The 17,171-nt window shown below is 36.7% G+C and overlaps 1 protein-coding gene across 1 annotated transcript in view; it reads right to left on the bottom strand.

Moving 5' to 3' along the window:
* Positions 1 to 11,391: 11,391 nt before the first annotated feature.
* The window catches only part of LOC124716983 (zinc finger FYVE domain-containing protein 1-like), a 100,137-nt gene continuing 94,357 nt past the window's right edge, over positions 11,392 to 17,171 (bottom strand). The window contains exon 12 of the mRNA XM_047243587.1: positions 11,392 to 16,920. The gene's annotated coding sequence lies outside the window, so the exon portion shown is untranslated. The remainder of the gene's footprint in view (positions 16,921 to 17,171) is intronic.

The following is a 17,171-nucleotide window of genomic DNA, read 5'->3' on the forward strand; positions in this document are numbered from 1 at the left end:
TTGCCACTGCTGAGTTCAGATATCCTCTGATGCAGTATTCATGTACAGAGACCTGAGGTGAATGGTATCTGCTTTATGTTGTCCAGGAAATTTACAGATTTCCAAGGTTCTGTGATGGTGTGGGGAGGCTTCAGTGTTGATAGCCGTACAGATCTTGTCGTCATTCAGGGTCACCTTACTGGCAGACAGTGCATCAAACAGATCCTGTTGGACCATGTGGTGGATGTTGCGTACCATGGTGGCTCTGAATTCCTTCTAATGCTTGGGCCTATGTTGTTGGCATCAGCAGAGATGGCCTGTGAAGCCTGGACAGGGAAGTGGCAGTGAGTCCTGACCTAAACACCATTATCAGGGTTGCCACAGGTTGTGGATAACAGAGAATTTCAGACATGTCAGGGAAACTTGGGGGAAAAAAAAACCTGGAAAAATCTCATTTTTGTCTCAGCAGATGAAACGTTTTGTTTACTGAGGTGCCATGTATTGTTGCTGGCTAGGTGCAGCTGAGTTTGTGCACCACTTCCCCTATTCCCTCATTCCAACTGCTTTTCCACTTCCTACCACTCCCCTCAGCTTGCTTGTCGCCATTAGCCTAGCAGCTGCTGACGGGAGGCAGGCAGGCATGAGGAGTTGTTTGTTTGGGTCTGATTCTCAGAGACTGTAGATGCAGTGGCCAGAGACGGTGGTCATGTGTCCGTCAGTTGTCTGAGTGATTGAATGTGTGCTCTAGTTTTCTCACAGAAGCTATGACTGAAAATTTATTTGTGAAAGTGTGATAGTCTTTTCTATGTGCCTGTCTGCAGTTCAGCAATCATCTTTATGGTGAGTTGCTACTTATCCTCATTATTATTGATTCTCAGAGTATTTGAACAGATTACCTGTTGCATGGATTGATCACCGTGGTCTCATTTCATCGACATGCTGTCTGTGGCTCTTGAATAGCTGGCCACACGAGTGGATTTCTGCAACTGGCCAAGATTGCTGGCCGTTTCTGGGGGTATCTGTAATGGATTGGACCTACTGATCTGAGCCATTCGGTTCCTACTAATGTGTAGGCCCTGACCGTCGGATCTAGTCTCACTGATCTGCTCACAGGTCAGGTCTGTTTGTGTGTGGCGTAATGCAGTGGGTTTTGTGGTTTATCCATGGACCCAGGATTGTGATGCTCCTCAGCAAGCCAGAGGCTATAAGCAATAGACTTCAGGAATTGTGACTATCTCATCACAAGTACAGATGTCGTTTTATAGACATTTTATTTGTTCTAGTACATTTTGGCACTTCGAAAGGAGTTTATATGTTAGAAAGTATGAACAGTAAGAAGAAGAAAATTGTGGCAGTCACTGGCAGTTTGTACGCTATGTATTCATATATTCCTCGAAAGCAAAATCACACAATACCTGTAAAATAATAGATATAACGCAGTGAGTAATAACCAACAATAATGAACACAGTAGAGCCAACATTTCATTGGCAGTCACCTACAGTGTTGCTTTACTCTATCCTTCTCCGCTTTACACTCTTCTTTCATGAGGCCTACTTTTTTCTGAGGTTATTTCTGAAATCAGTGAAAGTATTTTAAATCTGTCTTGCGACTCCAAGAAAATGCATATTTTTGTCACCAAATGTGTTTTGTTTTATTAAAATAAAATAACATCATAGATCTTAATGAACCACATATACCATCTGGGTTGCTTTCTCCATCTAAAAACAGTTCATTGCATAAGATGGTGATGTTAGTACTTAAGAGTTTTGCTTGCATCAGGAAATGCCATCTGTTTGCAAGGATTTTAAAGGCATTTCCTCATTTGCACTATTGTCTCTTGTACCGTAGCTGCAAAGACAGATTGTCAACTTACATCTTAACTTACTCTTGATATCTGAAAAAAATGCTAAAGCTTGGCTGGAAATTGGGGAAATGTCAGGGAATTTTGCTTGAGGAAACTTGTGGCAGCCCTGATTACGCATATGTGGGATATGCATGACAGCTATCACGATCATCCTGTTCCACAATGGGATCTCCAAGAACTCTCATGGACCCTCATTGAAGAATGGAAACGGATGCCACGGAGTGACCCTCTGTAGACTTACATGGACAATGCCACATAGGTGTCAGGCTGTGATTTATGGTTGCAGAGGGAATACATGTTATTGAACCTCTTAAAGACTGATGCTCAGGATGATGGGATGAATGATTGTTTTTTTATGCCTCTCAGACATTTAAGTTCTTTTTCTGTAAACGATAGAGGAAGTAATGATGTTTTGTTGTATACTTAATTTGCGAAAGATACACATTTAATTGGATAATACGCCGAGTCCTAAATTATTGCTCAATGGATTATGGCAGATGCCCAAAATCAGTGTTCCCCTTCATTCTTTTGAGCAGTGTATTAAGAATTATGGCAATTACTTCTGAAATAGTAAACACTTTAAATACTTTTTTACCATCTGCCTCATATTCATTTGACTTCCCCTTATTGGTTATGGAACTTCAAATGTGCAAAAAGGTATAAAAATTCAGTGATTTTTTAGTGTTAAACATAGTAATTTTCCAATCTGGGAATTTGTGATGTACAAGGAACGTGGTGCGAATGGTTTTTAATTACATGTCGATAAAGTTATAGAACTTGTTTATAATTTAATTCACTGAGTTGGCATTTCCACAAAAGTTTAGTTGTTCTGATCTGACACTTGTAAGATCTAGAAAAAGAGGAAGGATGAATTCATCATCAGAAACAGAGAACTACACAGATAAACTGACATGTAGCGTACTATAGGATGGAGTCCTTTATCATTTGCGTACCACCTGATTTTTTTATGTAGGAAACATTCTTCATGATGGAGTGAATGCGGGTTGTGATAGCTACTTTATCTCATATGTTTATATTGTGGAATAATTTAGCCTAAGTTAATGATGTTTCCAAGTAAACTTTTCTAAAGGGAACTGTGATAGAATGCTGCATGTAGTTTTGTGTCATTACTTGCAGTATTTTCCATAATTGCCAGGGAGATTATAAATTAGAAATTGCCTGACTGTTACAGCCCACACTAATTTGAGGCAAAAGCTTTAGTAAAGATTCCGCAGCTTTGGAAATTCAGAATAGGCCCTCTGCTGTCCATATTGTCTTTTCCTTTATCACACATAACTTATCAAGATGCCCACTGGAGGATGGTTGTAGGTAACTAGTAAGAGGCTAAGAACAGATATTGTGTGTGTAGAAACAAATCTGAATGCCTTCTACATCATTCGTAGTTTGTTCAGTGTTTTACTTAGAATACACGGGATGAAATCAAACTCCACCGATGCAATTTCAGGGGTATTTTTTGAGTATTTTGGCATGAGGGACCTGTGATCTCCAGTGGTCTGTTGTGGGGTAATACTGAAACACTGATTAACGTTTTTGTTTACACTTTACCATGACTGCTGTTGATGACGAACAAAACAAGGTTACTGCTACCAGTCACTGCTTAATTATTTCCAAAATGTGTTTTGAAGGTTTACCCTCCATTATCACGTAGATGTGTGTGGATTAATATCTCATATATGTTTTGTTATGACTTTGGAACAACAAGTGGCTCTGTCTCCTTTCTCTGTCATGATATATCACATACCCCATCATATTTTGTGTTTGAATTTTACTGAAGTTGATAGAATCAAAAAATTAAGTACAACTGTGTATTAAATGAGGCACTTAGTAACATGTATGAAAGCTGACCAACACTGCTACACAGAATATTTCTCATGATTTCTCAGTTGTTTTTTGTTTTGTTTTTTTAACTGCTGGGGGACTGTTTTGGTTCTTAAATACTGGGAGAAGAGGCTGTTATAATTGTATTGGATACTGAGAAAGAGATGTCATTTATTGGTGTTTGTTTAATTGCTTGCCACTGACGGAAATAGATGAATGTGAAATGGCTCGCAGGTGGGCCTATTTCCAGCTGAGGTATGCCAGTACTCTGTATACCTACAGCTGCTGTGGTCTCCTGCTTACCTGTGTGTGTTGCTTCGCATGAGCTGCCATTCTGTAGTGCTTTTACTGTTGGCAGCCAGGATACCAGAAGTCTGTACCCAACCTCTGTATTCATGTTGGTGGGTCTGTTGGTATTTTTGTCAACCCTCTAATCTTCCTCCTGAAGGTAAGGGGCTGTTTCACCAGCACATAAGCTTCTCAAAATTCTGTTTCCTTCATCCATCCTGGTTTTCTGCCACTGCTGACTTAGTGCGCTGTCCTAGTTGGATATGTCCTTCATCTTCAGGTATCCATTTGCTGATGGGTCACATACCTAGAAGAATTTTATTGGTTGCAACAATGGCCACGGAAGCCTGTGCTTACACATAACATCATTGGTCTGCTCTTCCACTCCAAACTCTTCATCAGTAAATGTCTGTACACTGCTGTGTATCACTATTAACGTACAACTAAGACTACAAGAAAATAAATCAAGTAGCACTTAGTGCAAGCTTGAGGATTTCATCAATAAATGTACATTCATGCTGCTGTGCATCACTATTAACTTACAACTAAAACTGCTGGAAAAACAAACCTAAGTAGTACCTAATGTCAGCTTGGTTTCTTAGCAGCTTGAGGATGAAGAGTAAGATGGACATTTCTGTTGTCAAGAGCAGGTACTGTTAGTGAATGGAATAAGTTTGTTTCCACACAAGACACAGAACGCATCCCATTGACATTGACACTGTTGGGCAAATAACTTAAGTGTAATACAGGTAGAAAAAAAATTACAAGATGTTAGTAATCAAAAATAATGTAATTGAGAAGAATTTTTTTCAAAGCTCAATAAATACAACAGATACAGTTTTTCATAAATTGAGCTTTTCTGTTTTCACCTAGAGAGATTGTTTGAGGATTTGAATTTTTACACGACTACTAGATCTCACTGACATCAATAAGTCATTGTAATGTAATATATTTAAATTTAATTTTTATAACAATATATTCAGGTGTGATTTTTCCATTTTTTTTTTTTTTTTTCAAAAGTCGATAGATGCATATAATTATCTAATTAGTGTTGGTATCAGTTACGTTGCCTTTAGTTCCATGTGTTTTTTCCACAACTAATCTTTTCATGTCCATTGCTGTAAAATGCATATTTTTGCATATATTATGTACAGCATGTTATTAAATTCATAGTTTCTGACTTTATTGAGAATACAGACTGTAATAATAAAAGTTAAGTGACATAATACAGTAATGGCAATAATAACTATTTTAACATAAAATTGTTTAGTTTATATCACTATTACCAATGCGATTCAACATATTAATGAATAACACAAAAAGTATTAAATGTTACGATCACATTTTTATTGTAAAGTTTTTCCCTCTTCCATCGACACATTATTCAGTTCGGGCATCTTTGTAAACTCCTTCGCATCATCTGGAATTTCAGAATACTTTAGCAAGACACACTCATCTTTCTCCACTTACCACATTTTGTTGTGGTAAAAGAGCGGATGTTCGTACTGTTTGCCCATATGGTTTCTTCTTTCTCGGGGTGTTTGCCTGTACTGGATCTCCATAGTATGTATCACTTACTAACATATTAACAATTTTCTTTGCTTTCTTGTATGAGATGACATGCTAGCTGTTCATTTTGAATGGTAGCTTGGATTTTAGTGGACTATCTTTTAGATTTTTAGCAGACCAGTCTGTGTTTAGAACTATGAGAGTACCATGCTCTTCTAAAACTTCACAGCATCCTTTAGGAGACAAGATGCTTTCTTTTTTCTGTAAGATTTCTCAGTTCTACCAAACACTAAGTATGAAGTCTTGGGATCATGATGCAGATTTTATAACCATACTTGTCTAGCATGGAAAATATCACTGACTGATAAGTTTTGGAATAGGCTGATTTTGCTGCATGTCAAAGCAGATCTTAATGACAGTAGGATTATCTTCCTTCATTATATCATAAAGCTGTTGTGCACAAGCTTTACGTAACCTGGGATCTAGTTCGCAGTTCATTCTTCTTCTGCAGACATATTTCTGCTTTCATTTTCATTAAACCAACCTTACAAGTGGAGCAGGTATCACTATGAGGTGTCCTGAATGATAGTTCATATGTTTGTATTTTGATAAGGAGCATTGTTTCACTCCTAAATTCTTTCTTTCTTTCTTTCTTTCTTCACAGAATCTCCTGAACATTTTATTGAATGTGAGATCCGAATGCAAAAAACCTCTTGTAGACTTTCCCTTACCATGATGGCTCTTGCAAATTTTTTTTTAAATTTCATTCTTAATGGCAATAGTTATCTCCTTAAGATTCTTTCCTATTCTGTTGCCTTCTCCCCTTTCCCCCTCAAGCAACCATCCTGCTCCATGCAATCTGCTTGCTAGATAGGATAACCTATCCTTTGTGACGTGCCAGATCAGATACTCCTTGGAAAGCAACAGCCATAAATAGGCCCAACTTCATAATTCCTTTTTCTAATGGTATTCACTATCACTGTTTTCTTCCTTTTTACATTCTGGATGTCCACTACTCCACACGGAGGTGAAGAAATATTAACGTCAAGTCAATACTTACCTAAAAGTACGCTGCAGGTGTTCTGACAACAATGTAGTCTTGTTGCAACACTATTCCTGCCAGTAAATACTGCTACAACAATGAGTAACATTGCTTAAAGAACTAGTGTACTCTATTATTATTATTATTATTATTATTATTATTATTATTATTAACTGTTTGCTGCAGAAAGAGAGCTGAGACACGAGAGAGTAATTATATTGCAATTTGTCGTCTTTTGCTGTAACTGTAAGAATACATATATTGTGTTTTGCTAAAACCTTGTGATTTGGAGTATTTGTACACGTAGTAGTGGTTGACTTGTGCTAAAACTTGGTGCAGGGTTGATGTAAAAGGTCAATATAACACCATTTCGACACATCACTCAATTTAAATTTTTTTTGCATGTATTGAGAGTTTTTTTTTAAAAAAAAAAAAACCCACATGCTCCTCAGTTACGCTGCAACTTGCCACCAGAGACTAGGGTACCTTCTACCAAAACGCACAGAAAATACCACTGAGCAGTATCCGAAATTTTGTCAGAGGAGTTCAGGTTCTGCCCATACAGTGCAGCTTGACGTGGTTATAATGGGTTGCAAGAGTGTAGTTCAAATACTTGCCACCAAAGTGAATAAATTTTACAGTTCTGTAGAAGCTGCCATTGGTACCTGAGAAGTTGTATTATAATCAAAGGCTAAAAAACTTGCTAGCTGCCTTTATCTTCTCATTCACTACTTATGATTGGCTGTTCACAAACATATTTGCATTCGCTTCACATCCATAGCAAGCGATGCCTATGTTGCTATGCAAGACAAAGTTACTTTCTGTAACTTCTTCGTGACAGTTTATTCCACCTCCACCAAATTACAGTGGTTTTATGTAACCTAGTAAACAACATAGTTTAGTTGAATAGAAGCTATCCAACTAGAATTGAAAGCAAAAGCAGGTACCGCTTTCTTGTGTGTTGTGCATGGAAGGTGGAAAATAAGTGGAGATTTATTTACTAATGTTGAATGGTGATAGAAAATAATTATTTGCAAAACTCTTTTGAAGAAACATTTACAGTGATCAATGATCCCATGCCTTTCATTCTGGTCATCATGTCTATAGTTACTAGACATTGTTATCTCCACCTAAACATTCCTCCCATGCTTCTGTGTATCATAGTGATTGCCAGTTTTGTTGAGGTTCCACAAACTTTTGGGACAAAAGTGATTGAATTTTGTCTGGTGATCCTAAAATGCACAATTTCAGCTCTCCTTGTCAGGCTCTGCATTTTTGGTAGAGTTTGTGCAACTAAGTAAGTGGATAATATGTACATGCACGCAGCAGGTGACACAGTAATTAGTATTGTCACTCTGACTATTGTTGTAAGTGCTTTGGAGTGTGTGTGGAACACTTTGTGTGTGTGTGTGTGTGTGTGTGTGTGTGTGTGTGTGTGTTTTTTTTTTTTCTCCCATTAGTGCAAGTGAAAGAAGGAAGGTAAGTGTTTAATGTTCTGTCAACAACTAGCTCATTGTAGACAGAAATCAATTGCCCTTTTCAAAGAAACTATTCTGGTAATTAACTGAAGTGATTTAGGAACAGTGAAAAGCTCAAATCAGGTTGGCTGGGTGGGGATTTGAGCTATCATCATCATCATGAAACTGAGTCCAGTGTCTAACCATTGTGCCACCTCACTCTGTGTTAATGCATGTATAGAAAAGGATATTTTGCCACTGTAATGTATATTATGGAGAACACAAAGGAAAAAATAATAAATACTTTGTTGACATAGCATAAGTAGCTCCCACACACAGCATGCCCTAATAACACTAAGAGATAAACAGCTGGAGCACATTTTGTAGGATCAGTACATAAGACAACATTGTAAAGTATTCTTTCTCCTCCTCCTCCTGTGTAGAAAGCACCACATACCAGCATTTTTAGCTGTGCTTCGCTATAGCAGATGCTAATGAAAATTATGTCAGTAGCAAAAGCTTGGGTAACTTCCATATATACGTGATATGCACTTAGGAATTAAAGTGTAAAACTCCGCCATAGTTTCCCTTCAACATGTGGAGCAAGAGACTGAGATATTCTTTGAAAATAAGTTCCACAATTTGTATTTTTTCCCTCGAGTTAAAAATTTTCTTTTGGCAGTTTGTGCAGATAGTGGATTATATTACTGTAGTATCATGAAACAAGGAGAAAAGCTCAACAGTTGCTTAAACGTCAAGAAAATGGGAAGTGGGTCTTCCAGGATTGACAAATGGGAAACAGTTAGGGCGATGTGCTTTTCTTTACGTATACTGATGACCTACCACTAAACATGACACATAATTTTTAATTTTATCTGACTCGGGTGTCATTGTCAAAGATGTGGAAAACATGTTAATGATAGCATGTAACATCATCAGGTGGTGACAAATTACAGAGGCGAGGCTATAGTTTGACGTCACTTTTGTTAATATAACTTGCTGTATGCCATCCCATATTTTATAGTCAAAATATGATCAAATAAACAGTGGAACTGAAAATTTTAAACTCTTGGAAATAAATCATTCAAGATCTTTTGCAGAAACTTGAGTTCTGTTTCTTCAACCATAAGAACAATGTTCACTGACATTTGAAAACTTATTTATTTTCACTGTGTTTTGAAGTGTAATAATTTTTTGGAGTAGTTCTCTTGATACATTATGCAGATTCTTAAAAATATATCTTCAAATTGACTGTGCAAATTGTTGACATTGTCTAGACTGTTTTTGATTCATTTAAGGATTTTAAGTCTGCACACACTACACTAATTGTGATTAAGGTGGTGGTGGTTAGTGTTTAACGTCCAGTCGACAACGAGGTCATTAGAGACGGAGCGCAAGCTTGGGTTAGGGAAGGATTGGGAAGGAAATCGGCTGTGCCCTTTCAAAGGAACCATCTCGGCATTCGCCTGAAACGATTTAGGGAAATCACGGAAAACCTAAATCAGGATGGCCGGAGACGGGATTGAACCGTCGTCCTCCCGAATGCGAGTCCAGTGTGCTAACCACTGCGCCACCTCGCTCGGTGTGATTAAGGAATTGAAACAGTCATTCAGTGAACACTACACAGAAAAAAAATTGCCTTTGGGCAGCCCTTTAGTTAAAATTTTACAGAAAGGTTTTGTGTTTTCCTGTTTATTACATTTTCAACAGGCTTTCAACACACCTGGAAAATGTGAGTAATAAATCCCAGATTTTCTAATCTAATGATTGCTTGTGAGTAACATTTATTCTGGCATCAAAATCTTGGATCACTTATCTAATGATGTAAAATTTAGACAGATATCGAACCTAAATTTGAATGTAAGGTGATAATGAGTATTCTGGGCTACTCCTATTCCAAAAATAATTACAATTATGAAACTACTTTTCTCATCAGAGTGGTTGGTTCACACTATTTTTCTTTCCTCAGCCTTTAAATAGGTGCCAGTATTTATCTGGTTTATTTTTTTTATCCACGAAGAGATGGGGGTTGACTGACCTGTACTAACCTTCATGAAAGGCAACACTGTGTACAGTACATAGAAACAACAAAATAAATATTACCACAGGTTCTTCCCTCCTCCTTAGCATAGGTTTTGATTGCTCTCTGTAACCCCCCCCCCCCCCCCCCCCCGCCCCCCTCCTCCTTGTCCTCAATTTTCCCCATCCAGTTTCTCCTAACCATTTCCTCTTTTCTCCCTTGAAGATAGAACCTGTGATTCAGAATTTACATTTGCTGTTATTTATTTTCTTACTATTTGCTGTAATGGGAATTGCAACGCATGTACATCCAGCAGTCTCATTCAAAATTCAACAAATTTCTGAATAGAAATTTTATTTTTATACAATTAACTATTGTTTTGTCAATTTTTTCATACTAAGTTAAACACCATTAGATAACTGCACTTAAATGTGTGTGGCCCTTACTACTGGTACACACAATATTGAAAATAACATCCCAGCTGTCAGTTAGGGAAAAAAGCCATTTGCTCTGAATATAACTTGTAGCTTATGTAATTTAACTGAAACAATGTATCAACTTCTTGTCAGGTTGGCATATGTAAGTGTTGGCCCCTCATAGTATGTATAATTTAATCATTGCACCGTTGTGATGGCATTTGATGTGTATCATGGCACATTTTCCACTGTGAGTGCATGTGGATATAAGGTAACTAGCAAAACACATTTCTAACATAAGCAGAACTAGTGTGATTGTATGTGGTGTTCTTTTGTAATTAGGCAGTTATTTTCACAACAAATCAGTTACATATGAACAAATGTGAAAACAATCTTGAACTAAACATGTAGCAAAAATAGAAAGAAAAACACAGAATGAAAATTAAAATAATGTTTCCATTTATTTCTTCTTCTTTTTAACATACATGTACCAGCTGTTACTTATGGCTTACATCTACATAACAAACAGCACCACAAGTGACAAATGAGGAGCTGCCTCACTTATCATCAGATAAAATTTGTGGCATTTCTTATAGTACACCTGTGCAGACCCTGCTACATCCAGTCAGAGAAAAGATTATCTTCTCTTCCTAATTCTCTCCTCCAAAAACCAAGGGAAACAACTTACTACAAAATCAGTCTTCTTATTAGTCAGTCACATTCCACTGCATAGAAAGAGTTAGATTTATCATTAAAAATCTTATCAAATATGTCAAAGGGCCAGGCTTACTAGAATCAAACAAGAAACAGTACCCCCCCCCCCTCCCCCTCCCTCATGTAATCATTTCCTTTGTAGAAACAGAAGACAAAAGTGTATTTTGTCCAACTCCTGCCTCTCTTATAATATTAATGAGAGGGGGCTACAGTTGTAATGGCTCAAGACTTTGAAATAATGATATGAACAGTGAAATCAATTTGTTGTTGATTTCTGCTTGTAAGCACAGCCCTTTTATCTCTTAAATTACTGTTCGTAACTTAATTTACAACATTCAAACATGAATTTTATTAAAGTCTGTATTAACCATTAAGATGCTAAACTGAAAGCCAACATGATGATGAATATTCTTTAGCAGTTGCAAACTGCTTTTTGACTTTGAAATTTTAAGGGAAATGTTGAAACCTGGGTCAAACAAGGGCTGTGGTGCTTTCACATTGTAGCAATTCATGTAATAAATAGCTGTGTAGGAACCATAACTGTTTTGGTAAAGGGAGGAAAACTCATATTTAAATTTGACCAGTAAAAGCAGCAAATGCAAAGTGGGAAATACTAGAAATAAACTTGCCACGGCATAAATAGGCTCCACAGCAGGTTTCTTTTACGACCCCAACATGATGAGAGAAATTACTGTGAAAAGAATACGAAAGGAGAATGCATGTATGTTCCTCAAAAGCTCCTTTTCCCCCTATTTTTGATACCAATGGGAATTGCTTAGAGTGTGTGTGTGTGTGTGTGTGTGTGTGTGTGTGTGTGTGTGTGTGTGTGTGTGTGTGTTTAAAACACTGACGAGAACAAAAATTCAGGTGAGACTATTCCTAAACTTTTTATTTGGGTAAGATCACAACCTCTCACTATAATAAATATAATCAGCATTGTGTTACGAAATCTTGACTAATCTTGTTTCCTGTATTTCAGCTATATGAGGTTGCTGGGGATAGTCTTGTGTTGGACCAGAAGTTGTTCATCATGTACAAGTCCTCAAGTTGCATTAGTTTTGTTTTCTGGATACAGGCAGAAGACAAAGAAGATGATGAAAGCTGACAAAGATTCATACTTACATTTTAGACAACAGTGAATATTTGAATAACTAACATCAAGCCAGAGATGATTTGGCAACAAGGATGTGATTCAGACTTCTAAAAAAAAAAAAACAATGCATAAAGAGCAAAGTAGCTAATGGAGAAATAGGTAAGTCCTTGTTGAGAAAATCAATTTATTACTATTATGACCAAACAGGTGGACATGGTATGAACTTCACAAAATAAACCTATAAGTTGAGCAATATATCCACATGGAAATAATTATCAGTAGCCATGTAACGTAACTACACAGAGCCTTAAAAATTATACATACGATAATGCAAGATAAAAAGGGGAACATGATACCACAAAAAATTAAAATATGTAGACCTTGTGCTAAAATAGAGTAACTAATATGCTCACCTGAGGCTTCTGCAAACCTATGCTATATATGTTAACTTAATATTTCCTCTCCACAAATCAATATGAAGTATGTAGCAGAGTTGGTGTAAGTAGTATGTGCTGATGATGGTAGCACACACAAATGCTGTTAGCACTGTAGCGGCAGGCTTCATTTAACTTGTGTGTTTGTATGCATTTTGGGAGGTGGTGGTGGTGGGGGGAGGGGGAGGGGGAGGAGATGCGAAGAAAACATGAAGGCTTTCAGTTTTAACAAAGTAATGGCACAGTTCATGATACAAGAAAAAGTTGACTTTCAATTGATGTTCCTCAAGGCCATTATTCAGTAAAATGGAAAATTTTAAAATGTTGTTCAAGGATTTAATTCCCAAAACCTAACTGTAATGGAACAGTTATTTATTACATTATCTACTGCGGTAATGGCATTTGAAAGCTCAGGAAAGGAAGTGTGCGGTGATATGGCATTTATTAATATTTGCAATGTTATTTTTTGTTCAAGAGATGCAGAAACATGCTACACTTTAAATGTTAAGTACCTGTTAAATGCTTGTTGGCGTCCCTGCACCCACCTAGTGTTGGGAAGGAACACTTTGCTTGTTTCTCAGGCTGCCAATAGCTTCCATAAGAGCTCTTTACACCGTGTTGCTCACTTGCTTGTACACTGATAATAATTCTTCCTTTGGATTAATTTGTTAAATTTAAATTTATCCATGTTCAGATGTTAATGACTGCTCTATCATACAACCTGCTAAACATTTTTTCCACCTCTACATTTTCTGATGATGAGAGTTCCCGACAGTCTGGGAGTTAATTTATTGCACGTTTCTGATTATTTTTGATGAGTTTTCACTTTAAACACTGACTGTGTACTTCCCTGTAGAAGCTATCAGATGCCATTACATGTAAAAGAGCAGTATAAGGTGTTTTAAATATTATAGTAGCTCCAATACCATGGTAGACGAAGTGTTACAGGTAGCAACAGTAAATGCAGGATAAATATTATGATGGCCCACAATATGTGGGATATCCTGTGCACAGTGCACAGCTCTTGATGATTTGAGAACAACTGATGTCACTACAAAATTATTCCATTATGGTGGTGAAATGTTAATCACCACAATAATTAATATTCTGAAGCAATTTCTGATGATATGCAACACTTTTACTGTTTCTCCACTATGAGAAAGGAATGTATTGATACAAAATTGTATGCTCTGTTGTGATAAATATGTGGCCCTTGGGAAAACCAATTGCAACAAACATTTGACTTTTCAACAGTGGAAAACACTAAATTATATATGTTTCAACAAGAGAATGCCTGATACAAAACCAAGAAAATATTAAGCGAGCTGAATGAATGCGCAGAGCAAAAGTATCATCACATTTTAAGGAACTTAAGAAAATGCTTAAAGTAATCTATTAAAACGGCAATTCACACACTATGAAGGACTAGGCATTATGGAATGGTTCCACGTATCTTCAACACAGTGTCTTTACACAAACAACTACATAGCAAGCAAGCTCGCTCTTTCTTCTCTTCACAATTACTTTGGTTTGTGAGTACATCTCATTAGTACATAGATTACACCTTTCACTCATCTGACAGAATTTTCAAGTAACTGAAAATTTTTCTGTATTACAAATGAAAGACATATACTAGACAAAGTAAAATTGCCACACCCTACTCGGCAAGAGCTTACAATTCTGATCACCTCCACAATACAAACAACAATCCAAAGCTATCAGCAATCAACTTTCAAATCCTTACTTTGACAAAGTAATCACACTTCTTCAAGAATCACACACAGAAAAATTTAAAGACAAGTGAAGGTTCCTTTACCTTTTAAAATCTGATGCATCTCTTAAACAATTTTCTTTGAAACATGCAGAAATGTCTGTTCATATCAAATAATGATTCCAACAATGAAATAGTCATATATAGAACTCCTCATTGCATTAAAAAACAATAGGTCCATTTACTATGTAGACACTACTAACCTAGCAGTTGTTGCAAATAATGTATCTACACCTACAGCCTTCATGACCACACACGGGGTTCACAAGGCTTCCCTTCAAGAGAAATCACGAAGATTGTATATTCTTCATCATTTCTTAATGCTACTTATAAAAATATGTTGATAAATTCTTCAGAAGAGAAACCAGCAAAAAGAGGTACTCATCATTTAATTTCATCTCCAGACGCAAAAGACTGCACCACACGATACACACAAATGCACCCAGTAGTACCACTGTTCTAACAATCTCGTTTTATTTATAAAATGGCAGATAATTTGTTGTTTTGTATCAGGGCATAGAATCTAATTGGACCCCTCTGTTCCACAATGACGTCTTTATACAGGATCAGTTAAGAAGAATGAAACAATTATCACAACTGAGTAAGTACAACAGAGGATTGCTCAGAGTACCACTCTAAACAAAACCTCTGGAAGCTTTATCTGTAATTTGCATGCTACTGACATGACAGGAGAGCTTCTGACATTAACACTATGATCATGTGAGAGAGAAATTAATACATTATCTGTAGCAAGCATAATGTGTACTGGAACTGGCAAAAATGGATTTGGTTGCATTTGTACAACCCCAACTGCGTGTTTTATAATTACAGCTCTATGCCATGACGTTAATGATGGTTCTTTAACATTGTGAAGAGACAAGACCTATGCATAAACAAAAGTGCAATGCACTGCTTTATGTAAGCAATAAATCAGGGAAGTCTACACAAAAAATCTGCAGAACTGATGCATAATGCAGCTCCTCTGGAAACTTGCGTGGTATCCTTTTTGATAAGCAAATTAATTTTAGGCTGTGTCAGTCAAAGTTATTACATAGCCTTACACAAAATGATAACACAGTGACAAGGAGGATGAGAGTTTTCCAGATAATTTTGTTTCTTTGGTGAAGATACAATTCAGATGAAAGGGAAAGTAAATCACCATGATATGAGAAATGGAGAACCTAGAGATCTGCCAAAATTCAATATGCTGTGCAATGTCATAAAGAATGGTATATGACCCATTTATTTTTATGGAATGTAACAACTGCTGGAACATCTTAAAATGTTACAACACTGGCTAATCCTACAGTTTGATGAGGACTGGAGACAGTACATTCTTCACCTCATCAACGTCACCACAAATTGTGATATTAAAACACCTACTTCATCATTGCACTGATAAGAAGATGGATGTTCTTTCATTTCACAGGTGCACCAGAGGCGATCCCCCTTGTATGATTTCTGAAATTAAAAATCTCATGCTTACTGGTTTTGAATCTACATACAGTGAAGCGTTGTGCTTGGCAAGAATTTTGATAACATTTAGCAATATGCATTTCTTGTACTGAATGTCTGTAACATCAGTTAAGATTCCAGAGATCTTGTGTGAATTTCTGTGTTTGGTCTTCTGCCATACCTTCCTTGAATTATGTGAACTTGTTTCTTTCTTTTTGCCCTGCTCAATACTCTGATAGTACAACAGTCAGTGTCATGGATGGCACCTAATTCTTACAAAGTGAGCAAAAATATATGCCAGTGTCCACCAGAAGGTGCAACCCACACAAAATTACAAGCAAGGAAGAAGTACGAGGGAATTTTTCAGACATGCCTGATACTATTCGGCACTGAATTCTAAGAAACACGAGCTGGCCTCGTTTAGGGTGCTTACTAAAACAGCACAAAAAGATGGAAACTGAACTTGTGCAATAAATGGAAGACAAATGAATATGAAATACATTTGCGTAAGATATTTTTGTAAATATGCCACTGATATACTCTTGTTCCTTTAACTATATCAATTTACTTTCATATCTTCATGTTTTATCCTACAATATATAAAAATAGAGATAAATTTCTATTTCCATGAGGCTAAAATCTTGTGATGTTATATAGGTAACAGTTTAACAATGTTAACTTCTTAGCATAGTCTGCTATAGGTTTAGAGTCTAACATTTCTTTCTCTTTTAACAGCACAAACATAAGTAAACTCTGGTTATACATCTCTTCTTTAGGAGGAGTACTACTTTTACAGGACAATATAAACTGGCTACTGCATAGTATGCCCTTGATTATTTGTGAACATCATGTAGTTGATTTTTTTTGTACTTTTATAATATACTGTAGCTTTACTCTAGCTTTCACAAAGAAAGCTGTATTGGAAACAATTCTGATGGAGTACACAACCTCAGGTTATAACAGATAATTGTGGAGAAAGCATGCAACTGTCGGTCCCAGGTATAGTGTAGCAGCATTGTTGACGTAAATGGCAAAGTGCTGAAAAGATAAATAACAGCATTTAATAATGTTCCATACAAATACTCTGCTTGATAATTGCTAAGGAACCACTCCATATTGTGTTATAGCCTTTGTTAACATAGGTAGTACCAGGCAGTACATTTGTGTTCCTCCCTCACTACGTGCAAGGTTAAAATTTTCTGCACAGAATGTCTTCTGAGAACATCCCACAGATGCTCTAGAGGGTTTGGGCCTGGCTATATGTTCACTCCATGTTATCACATTTTATT

This window comes from Schistocerca piceifrons, chromosome 9, assembly GCF_021461385.2.
Source record: "Schistocerca piceifrons isolate TAMUIC-IGC-003096 chromosome 9, iqSchPice1.1, whole genome shotgun sequence".
Lineage (NCBI taxonomy): Eukaryota > Metazoa > Arthropoda > Insecta > Orthoptera > Acrididae > Schistocerca > Schistocerca piceifrons.